Below are 18,563 nucleotides of genomic sequence, written 5' to 3'. Positions count from 1 at the left end.
CTTTCCCCCAGAGAAAACCAAGTTATTAAGCAAATAATACACTGAGATAAATATGAAGCACCCCTCCCCACTCACATTTACTTAACTTTGAACCGTCAGCTGGCCCACACTCTAAAGGCAGTAGTACATCACCTTTGAGATTTTTCTAAATTCTTTATTAGTTTCTTCAAACACTTGATACTAAAACGCCCATCTGAGTATGTGAAAGTTAGAAAAAAAAAAAATTGCCAGAGATCAAGAGTCTCTGGGCTACCAGGTGCGGTCCTGGCATTCGCAACCAGGCTCCAGTCGCCAATAGGGAGTGATTGGTCTGAACCAGGATGGCAAGCTCAGATCCAGGGGTAGGAGCTGGTGTGCAGGTACTGGTTTGGCAAGGAGGGTGGGATTGGGGTGGGGGAAGTAGGAGTAGGGGTGGCGGTGGGCGGGGAGAAACAGGAACAGGAGTTGGGGTGAGGGAGGGGGTGGGGACCGGGCAGGTGGGGTTGGGGCGGGACGGGGGCGGGGCGGAGGCGGGGCGCTCTTGGGGGCGTGCACACTCGCTCGGGGACACGCGCTCTCGGCCACAGCAACTAGCTCCAAGTTCCCTCCCTCGCTCTACTGCAAAGCCTGCCTGAGCCCTCCCATTCTGTGCAGACCGAACGGTCGTTGCTGCCGCCAGACGAGCCCTCGGCGGCCGCTAGTCCTGGGCCCGCTCCTAACCCGCTCCGCCCGGTTGCCCCGCGGCTGCGGCGGCGGCGGTGGTGGCGGCGAGTATTCGGCGGCCCTGACGCTCGCGCTCGGCCTGCCTTCCCTTGCCGGTCCCGACTCTCCCGCCTCATCGCTCACAGGGTCCTGGAGCCCGGCTTGGCCCGCGCCTCCGGGGGCCGGGAGCGCGGCCGAGGTAAGACTGGGCCGTGGGGGACTGCTGGAGGACTGCCGGTGGGAGTCCGGGATTCGGGTCCCGGGGCCCCGCCGCGCCGCAACGGCGGACAATACTGAAGCCTCCGCGGCCGGGCGGCGCGGAGCGAAGTGGGTGTGCGCCTTTGCCTCCGCGCCCAGCACGGGGCGGTCCAGCCCGGCCTGGGAGCCTGCATGGCCCAGTGGACCCTGGCGTCGTTTCGGCCCGCCAGGAGAGGCGCTCCGCCGCTGCCCGCCTTGCGCCCCTTCGGCGTTGGGCTGCGCGTCCCGGGCTCGGCGAGGAGGCCGGGCACGGCGCCGGGGCCCGACCGAGAAGAGTGGAGGCTGGCCGCGCTGCGAAACCGAGGTGGGCTCGGAAAGCGCGCCTGCAATTTACTGCTGGGGAAGTGGTCCGCAGGGACGGGACCCCCACTCCATGCATGGCCACTAATCTTCGTGCTAAATAAATACTTTCGGAGTATCTGTACGTCCTAATCCTTGGGTGGGAGTTATTTCAAGAAATGCCGATTCCGAGACTCTGAAAGTTTATTTTTGGTTACCCACTCTGTCCCTCCCTTGGCCTCAATTGTCTTTACTTTCTTTGAAAGCATACAGATTGGAAATTGAATTAAATTCTTCTTGGCTCACTCGTACGCCCATAACCCAGCGGAGCACATAACTTGGCAACAAAGCCGCGTGCTGGCTTTGGGAAGCCCGGCCCCTGCCTGCCCAGCCCGGTGCCCTCCTTTTGTTAGAACAGGAGCGACAGTGTAAATGGCAGTGACAGGTTGCCCCCCCAGCCTCCAAACTGGCTGGTGAAGAAGGAAATGGGAGATAACGTTGCTGTGTGGCTTAAATTACCCTAGAAAGTGGAAAGAAAACACCTGGTGCCCGGCTTTTTAACCCTTTCAAGTTGTTATTCAGATTCACAACAAAAATGAGCAGTCTTTTCTGCCTGAAATTCAGTCAAACTCTGGGTTTTTCCTCATAGCCAAGTTATGTCCTGTGCAAAATCTGGCATACATCTGTGACAACATTGCATGGCTGGCCTTGTGAGGACTGCTAACTAGTCTATTTTTGCAAAGAGGAATATGATAGTAGAATCAGCATTTTTGCAGTATGAGTAGTATGACTTCCATTTTCTTCATTTCCCTTGTTGGTGTGGAAGATATTTATTTAGCGTTTCCTCTCCACTTCACCCTGTGGTGATTTGTTGTACTCGTTTTGTGACATTGAGACCCCTGGCCATTCAAATGAGTTATTAAGCATAGTTATGGTCAAATCCCATTGATTTAATGTATTGGATTTAACCTGTGATATTGTTATAGATTGTACACAGTGAAGTCAGTCACTGAGTGGACAGAAAGGTGTTGATGCTTTGTGATAATCTGTAAAGGGCCTTCTCACAGTACCTGGTATATAGTATGTCAGCTTGTATTATTTTTGTTTTTATAATCAATCCAGTTTTTTTTTTTTTTTTTTGGTTTGGAAAAATGGGTTTTTTATTATTGTTTAATCCCAGATTTAAAAAATAATGGTCTACTTTAAGTCTTCAGTTAATTTTAATTCAGTAATTGTTTTGCTTAAGACTGATAAGCTGCTGTGTGTATTTTTAATGCCTGGTGTGGGTTGCTTTGGTACATCTTACCTATCTGACCATAGGGGTAACACAGCAGTCCTGAGCTCTATCATGTCCTGGTTCTTTTCATAATGAGAATTGCTTATGCTTAAGGCTTAATTGAATGATCAGAGGCCTAGACATTTGGGAAAACAAGGGACTCCGATCCCTATCCTTAAGCCACCCCCTCCCTTGTTCTCTAGCTTTAGAATAAAATTTCCAGTTCCTAGTTGAAAGAACAATGTTGGCATAAGCAGTTAGGTAACTTCCACTGTTAGAAGATGATAGGAGATAAATATGTTTACTGTATAAACATCTATCACAGCATACAATTTCTTATTTGTGCTTTAAAATCTTTAGAGCTGGATTTATATAGCTAGAGTTTGATATAGCTGGATTTATAGTTTAAATAGCTAAGAAAAATTAAAACTGTTTACTTGCTGCGTGTCAGTAACCAAAAGACTATGTTTATAATTAGATATTTTTTAAGATTGTCAGTGTACTCTCGTTTTGAGCCCTGTCCCACCAGTTGACTTTGAAATGACATCTTTTTCATTCCTAATAACTTATTTAGCAAAATCAGTGCTTTGCATTTATTCTTGGGGCCCTGCAGAACCTGAGCTGCTGTAGGCACAGTGGTATGGCAGTAGGTGGTGCTGTGGATAATGCTGGTGGACAAGGTAAGTGGAATTGGAGGGATTAATTGAGCAATTCTGTTGCTTGCCCCTGCCTCAAACATAATCTCACTACATAGATATCATCCTTTTTTTTTTTTTTTAAAGTTTTATCTTTGTATTTTCAACTTTTTTTAGATATTTACTTGCCCAAATTTTTCTTTCTGTAAGCTCTAGTATTCTAGGGTTTAGAATAAACATTGCTTGTTGAAATATTAGTCAACTTTATTTTTATTGTCCCATTCTGCTAACCTGGACTCACTCCCTACATGTAATTAAACTTTTAACATAGAGAAACAGATGTTAATAATTCTACTTGCATCTTGAATTTATTTAAGGAAACAACTTCCTAGGGTCAGTTCCTTTTTTTTCTTCTTGTTTTTCCATTTTCTTGATTCCTGGTATGAGGCAATGGGAATTGATATTCAGGGTGGTGAAAACTCTAAAGCTTTGCAAAATCATGGTGCATCTGAAAAAAATATAATTCATTCTATGCAGTGCAAGGCACTAAAGCTAGAAAATGGATACATACACTCAGTAAAGAGGTTTTCTAGTTAATAATAAGTTACACTGAAGGCTGGTTCTGGGAACTCCACATCGCTGTAGGTCGTTGACACATCTCTAGGCTGTTGTCAGTGTATTTGTTCTCTTTACCCCTCCAAAGCCCAGCAGTTACAATCATTTGCTTAAGTGACTTGTCTGAGTCACATAGCTCAGAAGTAGCAGGGTGCGTTTGCCACCAGAGCCCAAGGATCTTTCCACCTTGCCATGAGAAATAGTTTCTGCCTTGCACGCTCAGCTGCTAGAAGTATCTGCCACCTTTTCTTTTGGGGTTTGACATCAGCAAATCTCCATAACTCAGTGGTGGGTTCTGAGTGATCTGGGTAGCATTTGGTCATCAAAGAGTCACATGTAGGAGAAATGAAGCCGTTTTTCATTTTCAGAGGAAACCTTGAAAGATTTCACCCTACCTTGTTTAAAGGTTGCTTGTTTTCAGAAAACTGACAAGAAGAATGGCATAGTTTAGCTTCCTTAAACTATGTGAAGGCCAGTAAAAATGGCTTAGCTGTTGAAGTTGTGTGTTACCTGGTGGCTTCTGGCTTTGTTGCTTAGATGATCTAGGAGCAGTCACAGGTCCCCTACCCCAGCAACTTTCTTTCCCTTGGGTTAGAGCAGGTTTATTCATCGTGTTCATGTAAGCACATCAGAGGGGATTATGATGATTAATGAAGACTTCCATCAAATCTCCCTTCTATATAGTCATTTTTAAAAATTTTTATTCCATGCTTTAGACAGAGCCCAATTAAATATTTTTAAAATGCTGGTATTTTTTGAGTTGAAAACATTATAGAAATACCAAAACAGTAATATTTGAAAATTGTTCAGAGGAGTAAGCAAATTGTACCCAAAGTGTTTATCCAAGAAGCTTAATAAAGCATTGATTCTGGACTTTGGAAGGAAAGTAATGGGATGATTTACATAGATGATTTCGGAAATAGTTGTAGGAAATTGAGTTTTTCATTGTTGGTAAATATTGTCATCCAAATGAGTGACTGGAGATAATTAAGATATAGGCCAGGCTTCTCCACTGCTCCAGAATAGTTTTTCATCTTCTTTTTAGACAACCTGGTTCGTTTCTGAATGACCCTTTTGTGATATAAAATTAATGAACCTGAATCATGCATATGCCTGTTCTGATACCCTAGGTTCTCCTATTTAAGGAGGAAAAGAGACTAAGAGGGATTTTATGTTTTTAACATTTTGTAGTTTGTCTCGTAAGGAGACTCACATAAGAATCTCTATTCAAAGACATGAGACTTGGTTTTGGTTTTGGTCATTTATTTTATATTTTATTTATGTAAATCTTAGTAGGTAAAGCAAATTCCTTGCTTTTTACAGAATGGTTGGTGATAAAAATAATGAACATGTGAATGATTAAGCAATTTTAAACAGATACTGAAACTGGGATTTTAAACATTGTAAACACTTTCGAGACAAGTTCAAAGGTCAATACCTAAGTTAAAGGAAGCTGAATGTCATTTGGCAGACAGATTTCTGCAAGAATTAATGGAATTCTGCAGTATGTTTTATACATCAAGCCAAGATCAGTGGGCTTTGAAATTGCACAGTTCCAGATAAGGCCTTTTAAAGTACAGTTCACAAGCATATGGGAATTTTTGAGTGCTTATGTTGTAATTCAAGGCATTCCCCCCCTATAATCCCCCTAGAAGTTTACTTCATATTTTTAACTTTTTTAAAGAAGGAATTGCAGATATTCTTTAAAATGGTCATTCTTTTTTTTTAATTTATTTTATTGTAAGCAAATGGAATACATCTTTTTTCTCTGTACATGAAGTAGAGGCATACCATTTGTGTAATCATACATTTATATAGGGTAATGGTGTTTGATTCATTCTGTTATTTTTTCCTCCCCCCCACCCCTCCCACCCCTCCTACCCCTCTTTTCCTTCTCTACAGTCTTTCCTTCTTCACTTCTTGCCTCCCTCCCATCCCCCATTATGTGTCATCATTCGCTTATCAGCGAGATCATTCTTCCTTTGGTTTTTTGAGATTGGCTTATCTCACTTAGCATGATATTCTCCAATTTCATCCATTTGCCTGCAAATGCCATAATTTTATTATTATTCATGGCTGAGTAATATTCCATTTTATATATATACCACAGTTTCTTTATCGATTCATCAATTGAAAGGTATCTAGGTTGGTTTCACAATCTGGCTGTGGTGAATTGAGCAACTATGAACATTGATGTGGCTGCATCACTGAAGTATGCTGATTTTAAGTCCTTTGGGTATAGGCCAAGGAGTGGGATAGCTGATTCAAATGGTGGTTCTATTCCATGTTTTCTAAGGAATCTCCACACTGCTTTCCAGAGTGGCTGCACTAATTTGCAACCCCACCAGCAATGTATGAGTGTACCTTTTTCCCCACATCCTCTCCAACACCTGTTGTTGCTTGTGTTCTTGATAATCGCCATTCTAATTGGGGTGAGATGGAATCTTAGGGTAGTTTTGATTTGCATTTCTCTTATTACTAGAGATGTTAAACATTTTTTCATATATCTGTTGATTGCTTGTAGATCTTGTTCTGTGAAGTGTCTGTTCATATCCTTAGCCCTTTTGTTGATTGGGTTATTTGTATTCTTGGTGTAGAGTTTTTTGAGTTCTTTATATATTCTGGAGATTAGTGCTCTATCTGAAGTATGAGTGGCAAAGATTTTCTCCCACTCTGTAGGTTCTCTCTTCACATTGCTGATAGTTTCCTTTTCTGAGAAAAAGCTATTTAGTTTGAATCTATCCCAGTTATTGATTCTTGCTTTTATTTCTTGTGCTACGGGAGTCCTGTTAAGGAAGTCTGATCCTAAGCCGACATGTTGAAGATTTGGACCTACTTTTTCTTCTGTAAGATGCAGGTCTCTGGTCTGATTCCAAGGTCCTTGATCCATTTTGAGTTGAGTTTTGTGCTGGGTGAGAGATAGGGGTTTAGTTTCATTCTGCTCCATATGAATTTCCAGTTTTCCCAGCACCATTTGTTGAAGAGGCTATCTTTTCTCCATTGCATATTTTTGGCCCCTTTGTCTAATATGAGAAAATTGTATTTGTTTGGGTTTGTGTCCGTGTCCTCTATTCTGTATCATTGATCTACCTGTCTATTTTGGTACCAATACCATGCCGTTTTTGTTACTATTGCTTTGTATTATAGTTGAAGTTCTGGTATTGTGATAGTCCTTGCTTCACTCCTCCTACTAAGGATTGCTTTAGCTATTCTGTGTTTCTTATTCTTCCAGATGAATTTCATGATTGCTTGCTCTATAAAACGGCCATTCTTGCCAGTGATTTCTTTTTGTAGTATTAACAGAAATTTAATATAAGAAAGAAATTATGCAAAGGAATATAATTTAGTCATTTCTTCTTTTATGATGGTTATATTAAAAAGAAATTTATGAAGGACTTATGTGTCAGGTACTTTGTATAAACAGTGGCCAGGACAGTCCTTACCTCTTTGGGGCTTTATAGTGTAAAGTGGAAAAACAGATAATTAATATAATTAATAAATAAAAAGCTAATTTAAAGCAGTAATAACTGCAGACAAGAATAGGGGTCACTTTCCCATTTGTACTGGGTTGACTGGGAAGGCCTTATGGAGGACTTTAGAGCTAAGAGTGAACTAAAAAGAAGACAACATTTGGAAGGTCTCTGGGCATAGATGTGGCTTGTACAAAGACCCTGTGGCAGGCAGAATCTGCTTTTGTGAGGAGCAAAAGACGACAGTAAAGGAACCAGGTCAGCAGAGCCTTGTAGACCATGGTGGAGTGGGATGGAGTTTTTCAGTTTTTTATTATTACAGTGGGAACTGCAAGAAGATATGATTCAAGGAGGACCAGGCTCTAATTTACAGGTTTGGAAACATTCTGCCTTGTGTGTGGAGAATAAATTCGTGGGGAATAGTGGAATCAGGGAGTGAATTAGGAAGTTGTTGCATTGATCAGTGCCAATTCGACTGGAATAAAGCAGAGGAGATAGAAGAATCTCATTGTATGCAGAATTCTGAATTTCTCCTCACCTAACACACCATTGATTTTGAAATGTGTCATCAATTTCTAAATCACAGAGAATGAAAACACACTGCCAGTTAACGGTGATGTGCAACTCATTGTGATATGGATCCTGATTTTAGGTAATGAAACTGAAAATTAGGTGTGTTTTGCAATTGGTGACACATGGCATATTCTGGACTTGCAGCCTAAAGATCTTGGTGATTTGTATTTTATTTCTGTTGTATCTGACTGATACGAGTTGAATACAGTGTTTGGAAAAACAGTTGGAAGGAAGTGTGGGTATTGTAGAATCACCTGCCTGCAGATTGGAAGCAGTGGGCTTGGTTGTGGCCATTGGGATCACAGGCCAAAAATGTAGTTGTAGGTCAGAAAATGACCAAGTAGGTTTCTGAGGGTCAGAGAGATATATTTGTAGTTGAATCTGTCTGGGTGAACAGACCAGTTCTGTGTGAAGTTGAGCAAGTTATTGAGGCTTCTTGATCTCAGTTTGATGGTCGGCAAAATGGGGATGGCTGAACTCACTAACCGCCATATAGAAACATGGAGGTTGAGGAAGATGATACTTGCACAATGCAGAGCGCTCCGTCGAGGTGAGTTGCTCTTACATGTTTCTGTCTCATGAGTTTCATGTGATGTTCCATCTGTCTCATACTCGCATCATGTGGGTCACAGGACAAAAGTTATTGTTTCAGCCTTGCTCTGACTGTCAAAGCTAGAGCTCCTCTTCCCCAACCACTCTGTCCCTGTTGTCCTGTCTTATTTTATTCTCAGTTCTCATCACTCACTGAAATCGGCTAATTTGTTCTTATGCTGACAGTACCTTTCCCAAGTTGATAGGTGCTCTGGCATGTCTGCTGCTGTATCTGCAGGGTCTCCGTGGCCAGCTGTGTTGCATGGCTGAAGAGGTAGTCGCTGAGTGGCATGTGTTGCTTCCGCTGCTGGTGACGTTGACTGTACCCTCTAGGATCCTGAACACATCTGAAAGGCCTACTCTGATGCAGTGTTCTTTTCTCAACTTTGTTTTTTTTGAGCTATGATATGATTGACTTTCCAGTTGAACCGTATACACCTGAGGTCTAGTGGGCAGGTTCTAAATAGTCTTTAGATGATTTGGGGGAAGGGGTTGGAGGAAAGGAAGCATGGGTTTTCTGGGGGTAGTAGGACATGCATGTGTAATTTTTTTGTGGTTCCAGAGAGAGTCACTTGCTTGGTCTTTAAGCTAGATGTTACCTGAGGCTTAGCTAATGCCTAAGATGCTGTGTATGGATACCTAACTCATATGAAAACCACAGGAGTACTTGTCAGAGAAATGCAACCTTTGTAAAAGTGCCCGATACTTGTTAAACTGCCCTGGACACCCCAGAAGCCAGAAGTACTACATTCTCCCAGCACTGAAATTGGGGCTTGTGTTAGCCAGCTTTTTATCACCATGACCAAAATACCTGACAAGAACAACTTAGTGGATGAAAGATTTATTTTGGATCACACTTTCAGAGATTTCTCCCCATAGTTGCCCAGCTCCATTACTCTGGGTGTGAGGTGAGGTAGAACCTCATGGTGGGAGGGAATGGCAGAGGAAAGCCGCTTCAGCTCGTGGCAGCCAGGAAGCAGATAGATAGAGAGAAGAGCTAGGGATAAGATATAGTCCCCAAGGAAATGCCCCCAGAGACCTACTTCCTCCAACCATGCCCCTACCTATCCATGCTTTCTACCACCTTCCACTAGTTCATTCAGCTCTCAATGAATTAATCCTCTCATGAGGTTAAAACCCTCATAATCCAACCACTTCCCAAAAGCCTCATCTCTGAACATTGCTTTTCTGGAGATCAGACCTTCAGCATGATTCTTCATGGATATTCTAGGTATAAATCATAATGGGCTATAACTAGAAGCCTGATAGACCCTCAGCTGGTACTCCTGACTGTGGATTATTTCCCAATTTCTGCTAAGATGTTACTTATGATACTGGCTTCTCATTATGATGGTTTTTTGGTGCATTGATTTTTGATGCTATCTGTATTTTTTAAAAAATGCTCACTTTAAGGAATATTTGTATATTTTTCTGTAGGCTTTTAATTTTTCCACAATATTTACTTTGCTTTGTGTGAAGTTTATAAAATAAAAAAGTTATCATCAAACCCTTATATAGGTACTCCATAATCAGAGATGTGTGTATACATTTAGTCACTACACATGTTCAAACATATTAGTCAGTTTTGTTTCCCTGGCTGTTGGGGTCCACCATGAAATTTTTGGTCAAAAATAGACAGCTGGAAATTGAGTGCTTGGCAGTGAGAGGATAGCATTTCTGTGTTTTGTCAACATAATTAGAAAAGGTGAATTAAGAGATTCACTGACTATGAATTGGGGATTTAAAAAAAATCCTTTTATTCTCTTTGTTATGGTTTGGATATGAGGTATTCTCTTCCAAAGCTCCTGTGTTAATGCAGGAATGTTTGAAAGTGACTGATTAGATTATGAGAGCTGTAATCTAGTCTAACCTAGTTTGAATGAACTGACTGGGTGGTAACTGTAGGCATGTGGGGTGTGGTTGAAGGAGGTGGGTTACTGGGGGATTGCTCTGGAAGGGTCATCTTCCCTGTGGGCCTGTCCCCTTCTGTCTCTCTGCTTCCTGACCCAGCCATAAGTGGAGCAGCTTCCCTCCCATGTGCCTTTCCACCATGGTGTTTTGCCTCCTCTTGAGCCCAGAGCAATGGAGTAGGCCAACCATGGACTGAAATCTCTGAAACAGTGAGTCAAAATAAAATTTACCTCCTTGAAGTTGTCCTTGTTGGGTACTTTGGTCACATGATGTAAAGCTGACTAACACTCCACCTCTGACCTGTGCTCTTTCAAGTGATTATTAATTGGAATGTTCTGATTTTGAAGAATCAGATGTTTTTCTTCCTAATACGTTTTCTTATTTAATGACCATGATTGAAGGAAAGAAATCACTGTAGTCCCAGAAGCTTGGGAGGAAGGAGGATTGATATTTCAAAGTCAGCATCAGTAAAAGCAAGGTGCTAAGCAACTCAGTTAGACCCTGTCTCTAAGTAAAATCCAAAAATAGGGCTGGGGATGTGGCTCAGTGGTCCAGTGCCCCTGAGTTCAGTCTTTGGCACCTCCACCCCCCAAAAAAGAGAAAGAAATCATTGTGTTGGTTTTTAAAAAAAATTTTTAGATGTTGATAGATCTTTATTTTCATTTATTTATATGCGGTATTGAGAATCAAACCCAGTGCCTCACACATGCTAGGCAAGTGCTCTACCACTGAGCCACAACCCCAGGCCCCATTGTGTTGGTTTTTAATAAGATAGGTCATGAATTCTCTTCCCAATTTCTCTGAACAGCAACATGAGCCAGATGTACTTATTATAAAATGTGTTTATTATAAAATAATAAATAAATATATAAATTATATAAAATATAAGATGTGCTTATTATAAAATGAACAATATTATAATATTTTGGCCAAAGTGAACTCCATCTTTAAGAGGATAGACTGACTGAATTCCATTCTTTAATCTAATGAAGAATTTATTTTCTTTTAGTTCTTGGTTGTATATTTATATTTTTTGTTCTTACAAGAAGAGAGTATTACTGCTGTATAAATATACGTATTTTTAGATAGTTGAAGAGTTCTTTTAGGTAGGACGAGAGAAGGTTTGGAAATTAGTTTTAAATGAATTTTTCTTAGAAGTGATGGGAATCAGAAACAACATGTATCCCATTTGTTTACTATAAAAAAAATCTCAGATAAAAAAAAAAGAAGTGATGGGAATCCCCTACATGACACAGAACAGTGTGTGTGTGTAGCCAGAGTTTAGTGCTGAGCATCACAGTGGCCACATTTTTCCAGTTGAAAGTGATTCTGATATCACAGTGTGTCATGTGTTTCAATTCAGAATTTACCAGCACAGGACTGAACTGTTTTGGTTGTCAATACCTTGATGCTATTTCCACAAGCCTTTTCCATTGTAATTTGGATGTAATTTGCTACTTAGAGACTCTGAGTTAGTGCTAAAGAAATTATGTCATAGGTCCTTTTAATTAAGCTTACTAACACATCATTAAATGTCTTTATGCATTTAGTTTCTGAAATACTTAAGTGTCTTCATCTTACTTTGGATTTTTCATTTTATCTGATAACATTAATACACATTCCTTGTGCTAGGACAGAACCAATGGGATAATAAAAAAGGATTTATAATAAGGAGACATTTCACATGATTAGGATCATCTCCCATGATCTGCGGTTGAAACCTGGTAACCTAGGAAGGCAATAATGTAAGTTTCAGCATAAGATCAAAAAAACAGATCTCAGTCAAGCAGTTAGGCCAAAAGAGAGGTTTCAACTTTCTCCTATCTTTTTGTTCTATTTGGGCCTTCCACTTGTTGAATAATGCCCACCCACACTGGAGAGGACATCTACTTTATTCAGCCACCAATTCAGTGCTCATTTCCCGGAAACACTCACAGCCACAACTAGAAATAGTGTTTAATCCAAATACCTGAGCACCCTGTAGCTCATTCAAATCCAACACATAGCATTAAATTGTGTTCAGAGCATTTATATGAAAGTATACTATTTAAATGAGCTGCCTCCCAGAGTGTTGAGGCCAGGCCCCCTTCTCCAAGTGCTACTTCTTTTCATGAAGCCTTCCTGGATTGTGCTAGCACACTTTTCCCTTCCTAGCCAACACTCCCTTCATTGATTTAATCTATCATTGCCTTTTGTGGCATGTCTTGGTTTTGTGTGTGTCTCTTCTGTGAGACAGTAAGTTCATCAGGAAATGGAGACAGTCTCTGTGCTTTCCCATCACAGATTTTGTCTATGAAACAGAGGAGTGGTGTCACTGATACCTCACTCCTCCCTACTCCACGTGCCTGCAGAAGGCACAGAGATGGTGTTCACGCCATGAGCAACTCTTCATCTGCACAGACTGTGTCCCCTTATGGTTTTCCTCAACACAACTTAGATTCAAGTCTAAATTCATAGTGGTTACTTTGTACAGGTTTATCAATTTAGTCTTTATTTTTATTCAATCTCACATTTCAACTTGGTGGGGAAACATTTTGAAACTTGAAAATGAACATTTTCTGACATCAGCGTAAGGTAGTTGTTTGACTTGGCAATAGATACTGTTTATTACCTTCCATGGTGGATATCAGGAAGGAACTATGCTACACTTTTTTTTTTCAAAAACACTTGATCATTCACAACTGATTTTTTTCATCCATGAGCTCAAGTAAATAGTCATAAAAATAAAGATAATATCATTATTTGAAGCAGATCTTACGTAGTACTTGTATGTCTCTGACACTGTTTCCAGCACTGTACTAATATTCTTTGTATTTGCATGATGACACCATTATCTTGTTGTTGGAATACTTCATGCATTTCTGCTGATCAAGTGAAATGTTAGCTTTGCTTTTTGAGACACTTAGCTTCAGGATGGCAGGAACTAAGCAGTGGCACGTAAGTAAAACTTCCTAGTTTCTCTAAGAGTTCCCTTTTAGATTCACTTATTTAGAGCTCTGGGCTCTCTGATGGCCCCCTCATCTGTTACTCTTAGGGTCAGAAGTTTGAGTCTGAAATTGACCGCAGACAACAGCTGGCCTAAGGGAACAGTAACAGTCATGGGTGGCTACGTGACCCAGTGGAGTGACCACAGCAAAGTCTAGTAGGCTGACAGTGGGTCTTCATCAAACCCTGGGGAAGAGTATACCAAGAAACCTGATCTCCTAAGGTGAAATTGCTGGGTCCAGGTGTACATTGAGCTAAATATCTTGCCAAGGACATTTCACCATTAGGACATGAACCCTGTGTGTGGTTGAACTTTTTTTTCCACCCCCAGAACCAATGCTCACATTTCAGGCAGCTGATAGGGTAGTTGGTGGTGTTGCTATATCCTGCCATCTCTTCCAGTCAATGAATATTTGGATGCCTGTCAAAGTGCTGGGCGCCTTGCTGCTGTCTGGCAGGCGGAGTCAAGTCTTCGCTTGTCCTGAACTGCTGGGCTGCCTTCCTTTTCATCTTTAGCCATCTCTTAGGCAGAGAACTCCCTTGGTTCTGAACCCCAGTTTACTGCCTGGTGTAAAAGCATTGAAGTGCCCCTGCCCTCAGTGCATCTGACCTGTGCATCTTCTGAAATATTCAGGTGCCTTATTAAGAAATGGTTTCAGAGCCCTATTGCATTGTTGAAATTGTCTCATGTCCATGAGCTTACGTGTGACCCAGTGTTGCCTACTGCACAAGGAAGATGCAGCAGTAATGAAGTTTAAAAATAGTTTTTTTTTTTTTTTTTTAATTATTGGGAGAAAATGAGGTTTTATAGCATTTATAGCTTTCTTTTCACAATTAGTTTTTGGGGGGGTCTCTCCCTCCCTCTGCTACCATCTGAATATTGCATCTTCCCTAAATTTATATGGTGAAACCTAATCTCCATGGAAATGGTGATTGATGCCCTTATCAAAGAGGCCAGAGAGAGACCCCTCAATCCTCCACCATGCAAAGACACAGTGGGAAGGTCCTGGCTTCCAACAGGAAGCAGTCCCTCATGAGACAGCAGATCTGTACATGCCTAGATCTTGAACTCCCAGGTTTTAGAACTGTGAGAAATAACTTCTCTGTTACTCAAAAGCTACCCTGTTTTATGGTCTTTTGTAATAGCAGCCTGAATGGACTACCCTCTTTGAAAAAAAAAAAAGCAATACAAACAGTATGTTGCTAGAAAGCGTTTTTTGTTTGTTTGTTTGTGTGTGTGTGTGTGTGTTTTGCAGCGTTTTGATAGGCAAAGTAACAAAAAAAAAAAAAAAGATTTTTTTTTCAGCCAAGGAGAGGGTAAATTCCCTAAACCAAAAGTAGAAGATATAATAAAAGCAAGACAACTTTAGTGTGTGTTCAGAGATTTGTAAAAGATTAGTTGCAGCTTTGTGGTCTCATGAAGCAATGGTGTAGGAAACATGGGAAACTTTCCTTGGAAATGAACGAATTCTTTGAGCCACAGCTAGCACCCTATGAACTGTGAGAAATAACTTCTCTGTTACTCAAAAGCTACCCTGTTTTATGGTCTTTTGGAGGCCGACCCTGGAGGCAGAGGACAGGCCTGTGTTCCTCAGATTGTATTTCTGCCATCTCATGCTTATTTAGCAGCTTACCAAAACCTGAGACTCCTTAGATGTCCCCTCTTCCTCACTTTCCCCTTTGTTTGACCCTGAAACATTGCCTGCTTGTTCTTCCTTATATTCCTTATATTCCTTATATTCCCAGGGCACCCTGCACCTTAGTTCAGGCCTTGGCTTTCTTTTCCTTTCTCTCCGATCTCCCTGCCTCTACTGTACCTGCCTCTAGAATGAGCTGAGAAAGCCTGTTACATTCCTCAGCTTCTCAAAGACACCCTGACCATTGCCACCAGGTCCTTGCTGGCTTGCCTGGCTTCCCCTCAGCCCTCTCTCTGGATGTCTCCCTATGTTCACACCTGTTCTTCCCTTAGTTTGAAGTACTGTTTGCTGCTTCTCTGCCTGCCCTGTCCTAAAAGCCTTTATCTGCCTCCTCTCTAATTCTTCTTCTTGAACTTCTGTGGTCTGAATAAAAAGAATAAAAGGAGATATTACATTTTCATGATGCTCAAGTAACTTGAACACAAAGATATAAAGTACACCTCTGCCTGGCCACTAGCCTAGGAGACTTGATAGGGGATGTCAGTCCTATTTGAGTCAGCAGAGTCTGGATATCTGTTTCAGTCCTCCACCTCTCTTCTGCTCTGAAGTTTGTGTCTGAGGGTAGAGGTGAATAATCATTTCTCTCAAGTGCTAAAGGAGTTTGCAAATGCAGTTTAGGAACCACTGTTGATAATTCCCTGAGAGACTGTGGAGGATACAAGAGTTGTCCCAGTGGCAGTGAATGCCCTGCTTTTCAGAAAGGACCTAGAAATCCTACAACTTGTGCTGTTCAATATGGTGGCAGACTGAACACTGGAAATGAGACTGACCTGAATTGAAATGCCCTGTAAATGTGAAAACACCAGATCTTTAAGATTTAGTTTGAAAAAAGAATGTCAAATAGCTCAGTCATTTTTGTATTAATTACATGTTGAAATGATAATATTTTGGATTTATTGGGTTAAAGTAAACATTAATGTCAACTGTTTCTTCTTACTTTTAATATGGTTACAAGAACACTTGGTAGCATGTGTGGCTCACATGTGTGGCTTGTGTTGTATTTCCTTGGGACACTCCCATTCTAAACTGTAATTCCTTGACTTTGTTTCATCTCCTTGGCAGCATTCTGAAACATACTGTTAAGCAGATGGCTGTGTACTGGTAGAAAAGAAAGTAGTAGTAACTCAAAGCAAGAATAATTCCAGTAAGACCAAGTCATGCCAAGCTGATTTCATTTTTTTTTTCTTCTTCTTTCATAAGATTACTGGGCTAGAAGATCAGAACAGTTTTTTATAGTTGGATTTGGATTTCTGTACTACATCTGAAATGTTTCCTCTGATTAGCTTGAGGACAGTTTAGAGAACAGAGAGTAGTGGTTTGGTAGCGTGATTGCGTTTGTTGCTAGAGAAACTCAGTTCTCAGAATATTGAGTATTGATTGCTGTGTCAAGAACAGCCTGGGGATGCTCCTGGGCTTCCCATGGAACCTGTTGCATTTCAGTTGTGTGAAGGAAGGTTAACTAATCTCATTTGTCAGGAGGTCAAGTTAGGTCTAAAACAAGATTATGTCCCAGGAGCCATACTCTGCCGAGTGGTCTAGAGTTCATTCAGTGAGCATATTTCTTGGGCAAGTATGTGGCTAGGTGCTATGTGAAGTTGTGGGAATAAAGATGAATAAGATACTGTCCTTAACCTCAAAACTTTGTCTCAGGGAACAAAAACCACTTAAATAAAATTGTACTCCTATGGGTAGGTAGCTTTGATAGATGCTTGTATGCATGGGGTGCTGTACCACACAAGGGATGTCACCCCCAGCTCTGCAGGTTTGCTGACAAGATTCCACTTGGTCCTTATTTCTAACTTGTACCTCAAAGGATGGCTTTCTATTAATTGATCTAAAGCTAAAATCATTATCTTCAATGATTCATATTCAACAATTTAGTGTATAGCAAATGATAGGAATTTTTTTTATTATGACAAAGGTGGAAAACTCATTAATATCTGCTTTGCTTTGAAAAATTTCCAGGACAGAATCATCCTGACCATGTATTTGGGGGAATTTACTGGGCCCTGGTACTGTGACCTTCAAACTATTAGTTCTCAAAAGAACATTCTGACTTTTCCCGGTAGGTACCTCTTTGGCCCCATCTCTATAGAAGTGAGTAGTTCTTTTTTTAGTCAGGTGTTTTCAACTTTGGGTAAAAGTAGAAACCTACTGCTCTTCATCTAAGAAGTCTGTTTATTCTGGAGTTCATGCTTTGCTTCTGTCAACTTTGATCTTCCAAGTACTCAGTAAGCTGCCCTCAGCGAACTCTAGGGGGGAAACAGTGATCTTAGACCCTCTCAGAGTCCTATCCTGACTGAGCAGCCCTCATATCCATCATGGATTCCCCTTTAGTTAAAGGGTATCCCAGAGATGGCCCCATGACACCTCCCACTGTGTTCGGTAGAGATATTGTGTGGCTTCTCGTGTGTTTTTACCATGTGACTGGGCTTTCCTTACCAACAAGAATTTAAATATCTATCAGAATTGTGCAAGGCAAATAATTTGTTTAAAATAATAAACAGTAAACTTCAGGCAAAGTCCAGGCACAACTGTAGCAGTGACTTTCTTCTCTATCGTGACCTCTGGATGCTTAAATTTTCTCCATGCCCTGAAATTTTAATTTTCTGTTTTCTTCTGATTTTACTTGCTTATTTCTCTTGAAGGTATCCCATGTATTTTTGTAAAAGAAGGCAGTGTTTAAAGTAGAATAGAAGCTTTCTTAATGTTATTTTTGGTGTCAGGGTTGGTTCTGATCAGACTTTTTATACTAGGAGGGTAGGAGTTAGCTCTTTGACCTGTTGACACTTGCGTATTAAATGTTTAAATCAGAGATGGTCCATGTATATACATACATATATGTGTACACACACACACATTTATATATATAAATATAAATATACATGGAAAAGAAAGGCATGACCTCTCAATATATTTTTTACCATATATATATTCAAAATTAAAAGTTTTGAGTCCTATGGAAAATATGTAACTTCTTAGCACTGAATGTTCTATTTTGGGTAGAAAAATCTCAAATGGGGACTTGGTGCTGAGTTTGGAGGTGAACATGGCTTACTCTGGGGTGGTTGGGGTGAGCAGTACGTGGTAGCTGTGGACCTGTTGTTCCTGTGCTCACAGAGGTCTATTGGAGGACATTTGGGATTATCCCATCTCTTTCTCAGAATAATCCTGCAGGATTGGTAATTACTGATTGAGCATCCCTAATCCAAAAATCTGAAATTCTATGAAACCTGAAACTTTTATAAATATACCCACTCAAAAAGTTTGAGATTTTGGAGCATTTTGAATTTTCAATTTCCAAATTAGAGATGCCCAACTAGTAAAATTCATGTACATCTTGTAAAATGTGAAAAAACTCTAAAATCTGTAACACTTTTGGTCCCAAGCATTTTGAATAAAGGATACTTAGTCTGTACTGTGGTCCCACTTGAGTAACAGGGTCTTTGGGACAGGGAGGTGAGATGGATTCTTCATGTCATTTCAGGAGTGGCGTAGGTGGTAGCGGAAGTGTGCTGAGTGACATCTTCCCTTTTTTGGGGTCAAAGGTCTCATTCATCTGAGCATGCCTTGGTGGAGTGGGCATCCCAAC

The 18,563-nt window shown here is 40.9% G+C and overlaps 1 protein-coding gene across 2 annotated transcripts in view; it reads left to right on the top strand.

Annotated features, from left to right (window-relative positions):
- The first annotated feature begins 556 nt into the window (after window positions 1–556).
- Fam110b (family with sequence similarity 110 member B) overlaps window positions 557–18,563 on the top strand; it is a 144,496-nt gene continuing 126,489 nt past the window's right edge. For both annotated transcript variants that reach the window (XM_047529257.1, XM_047529249.1), the window contains exon 1: window positions 557–880. The gene's annotated coding sequence lies outside the window, so the exon portion shown is untranslated. The remainder of the gene's footprint in view (window positions 881–18,563) is intronic.

This window comes from Sciurus carolinensis, chromosome 1 (genome assembly GCF_902686445.1).
Source record: "Sciurus carolinensis chromosome 1, mSciCar1.2, whole genome shotgun sequence".
Lineage (NCBI taxonomy): Eukaryota > Metazoa > Chordata > Mammalia > Rodentia > Sciuridae > Sciurus > Sciurus carolinensis.
Note: the sequence above shows the minus strand (reverse complement) of the source record. Positions and strands in the feature narration are given on the sequence as shown.